Source organism: Saccoglossus kowalevskii, chromosome 3 (assembly GCF_978046115.1).
Source record: "Saccoglossus kowalevskii chromosome 3, keSacKowa6.1, whole genome shotgun sequence".
Taxonomy (NCBI): Eukaryota; Metazoa; Hemichordata; class Enteropneusta; family Harrimaniidae; genus Saccoglossus; species Saccoglossus kowalevskii.
Genome location: NC_140643.1, coordinates 33,654,056 through 33,657,995, shown reverse-complemented (window position 1 = coordinate 33,657,995; position 3,940 = coordinate 33,654,056).

Below are 3,940 nucleotides of genomic sequence, written 5' to 3'. Positions count from 1 at the left end.
AACAAAGAATCGACCGGAAGGGAGCCCACAATGATGGCCGCCATTTTTTTCAATCAAATGCGGCTCATCGTACATTTGCTCTACACTGTGCAAGTTCCCAATCACTCTCGCCACTTACAGGCCCAGGGGGATGCGACAACGACACCGGGACCTCCCGGGAGGTCCCGGGCTGTGTTTAGTGGGACCCGTAAAATAAGTCTTTTGCGAAATTTGAAAGAGCAACTAATATTGTTCAAGCTCGTATTTTTTATAGATTTTATTTTTTATTCTTTTTGACTGTTTTTCGAGTTTAAAAAACATGGGCTCACTGGACCCTTCATCCCTTGGTTATTTCTTACACTAGATACCAGCCGATATCCCCCCTCCCACCCCGCTCATAGGTACTGCGTACAGTTGATTATAGTTCCTGGGCTCCCTGTGGTCAGCCATGCCAGATACTATTTGTGGATCTATTGTTTTATGCCTGGAAATTTTGCAGTACTGTATCCAATTCCAGCACATACTTGATTTTACGATGTCTGCTGCAAAAGACCGCGCGAAGTGGGAGAATTATGATGTCATGCGTAAGCACCGTATTACGGCGTCGCAAAATTTTCATTGCCGTATTTCATTTTACGACTCACAGCACAACAGGGTGAATGCACCACATAACGAGACGAATGGACATCATAACACAGTGTACGCACAAGACAACATGACAAACGCACCATCCAACAAGACGAAACGACATCACAACAAGATGAAATCACAGCATAACATGGCGGATAGTATGCATTTTTACGATATGATTTAGACTTGCATACAGTCTCTTGTTTATTTTGTTGATGTTGATAAATTCTATATATAAAATATGTTTTTGAAATTCAGTCCCTCACCCATTGTCTGTAATAAATAACCTATTTAACCGCTTGACTGAATTCGTTGTTAGTCAAGAAACATAACAACGTTGTTTTAGTGAATACAGAATATGCTCTGTTTCAATACAGGATTGTGATATGCCAATCGGGCAATTTTAACATTTCTTACTGAAGCGTCCCCTGTATAAATGGTTCTCTACTCTTCAAAAAATGACAATGGTACTAGCCCAGCATAGACTTCCTGCTCAGCGCGTCTTCGATTGTTGCGTTTTAGGATAGTGGGATAGAATCAAATAAATGGAAATACCAGTTACATCACTCATGAATATTGCTGGAAGACGCCGACGGCTGATGTTTTGGTTCTGCGGCTTTCTTTTTTGGGTTTCTTTTCTATTAATATTCTGACGTTTACTTGGTTGTATTTTTTATATACTAGTTAGACACTGACAACAAGTAAGTAAACAGGTCGAGACGTAGTTTACATTACAATCTCATGCTTCCGAACAATCCGATATTTATGCTGGAGACTAACAAAGTATACAAGTACTGTCTACAATATACTGCAAAGTGGAAATAATATACCTATTTAACCGTTGTTGATTTGTACAAAATTCCAAGAACACAAAACAAAACAACTGACAACAATCGACAAAACAAACAAAAAACTGCCGAGTACACTACACAGTCACTGTAGCCACGTCAGTAAGAAAAAAATACTGTGGAACTCATGGCAAATGTAAATACAGAATATGATATATAGAAGATAATATTTGGTAATCGTAGTCCTAAATAACTATTAAAAATAGCTAGACGTTTCGAGCAATGGCTCTTTATCGATAGCATAGAAGAAAGAGTTTATTTATTTATAAATACAAAATAAATGTCAGTGAATACAATATGTATATAAAAAATATTGCAGTTTGCAGCCTCTATGGATAAGTTCACAGTTGTGAGCTGAACTTTAAATGTCATTAGGATTTCTACATGAAGTTACACAGATCGAAAAAAATGCAATATTAAGACAAGGAAAATGCTTTTTTGTCAATGCTATATACTAAATTCCCTTATCCTGTGTGTACATGTATGCATTAAAATTATCAAAACTTTAAACGTAATCATAGTACAAATGTAAAGTAAACAAAATTATCGATTGATTTTGAATTTGGTGGGAAAGTAGCCGAAATGCTGTGACATTGCCTAATTGGTGGTAGGAATTGCCAAGCCAGTTTATAAAATAGTGAACAGTGAAAAATTTTCATTAATATTACTTACCGCGAAAGACGCCCACCGCGAAAAGTCTTGTTTACTAAAATAACATATAGAGTTCACGCAGAGAAAAAACAAAACCACAAGATATCGATCAGATATATTCTCATTATTTTACACTCATTTCAGGTTAACAACAAGTTGTTTGTGGTTATTTTTTAAAGAATATTTAGAAACTCAACATAGCGGTTGGAACCCATCCGACAAACGACAGAAACTTTGAATTTGACATCGCATTGATTTGAGAGCCCTCCGATCAGTTTCCTACATAGGGTGTATCGAATCTATACAACTGCATTTATAAATGTTTATAAAATATACAGTAACAGCAACCACGGGTAACCCCAAATTAAATGTGTTTATAATTAATACGATTTAATTTTATCGAGTGCGGTGTTGTAAATGTCAATTGCGTAATTGATAGATGCACTACATAACGTGGTAAATGCACTACATAACATGGTAAATGGACTACATAACATAGTAAATGCACTACACAACATCGTAAATGCACTACACAATATGATAAATGCACTACATAACATGGTAAATGTACTACACAACATGGTATATGCACTACACAACATGGTAAATGCACTACATAACATGGTAAATGCACTACACAACAAGGTAAATGCACTACACAACATTGTAAACGCACTGCATAACATGGTAAATGCACTACACAACAAGGTAAATGCACTACACAACATCATAAATGCACTACACAACATGGTAGATGCACTACATAACATGATAAATGCACTACACAACAAGGTAAATGCACTACATAACATGGTAAATGCACTACACAACAAGGTAAATGCACTACACAACATCGTAAATGCACTACACAACATGGTAGATGCACTACATAACATGGTAAATGCACCACACAACATAGTAAATGCACTACATAACATGATAAATGCACTACAAAACATGGTAAATACACTACATAACATGGTAAATGCACTACACAACATGGTAAATGCACAACATAACATGGTAAATGCACTACATAACATGGTAAATGCACTACACAACAAGGTAAATACATTACACAACATAGTAAATGCACTACATAACATGATAAATGCTCTACATAACATGGTAAATGCACTACATAATATGGTAAATGCACTACACAACATAGTAAATGCACTACATACATGTAACATGATAAATGCACTACACAACAAGGTAAATGCACTACATAACATGATAAATGCACTACACAACAAGGTAAATGCATTACACAACATGGTAAATACACTATATAACATGGTAAATGCACTACACAACATGGTAAATGCACAACATAACATGGTAAATGCACTACATAACATGGTAAATGCACTACACAACAAGGTAAATACATTACACAACATAGTAAATGCACTACATAACATGATAAATGCTCTACATAACATGGTAAATGCACTACATAATATGGTAAATGCACTACACAACATAGTAAATGCACTACATACATGTAACATGATAAATGCACTACACAACAAGGTAAATGCACTACACAACATGGTAAATGCACAACATAACATGGTAAATGCACGACATAACAAGGTAAATGCACTACACAACAAGGTAAATGCATTGCACAACATGGTAAATGCACTACACAACAAGGTAAATGCACAACATAACATGGTAAATACGCTACACAACAAGGTAAATGCACTACATAACATGGTAAATGCACTACATAACATGGTAAATGCACTACACAACATGGTAAATGCACTACACAACATCGTAAATGCACTGCATAACATGGTAAATGCACTACATAACAT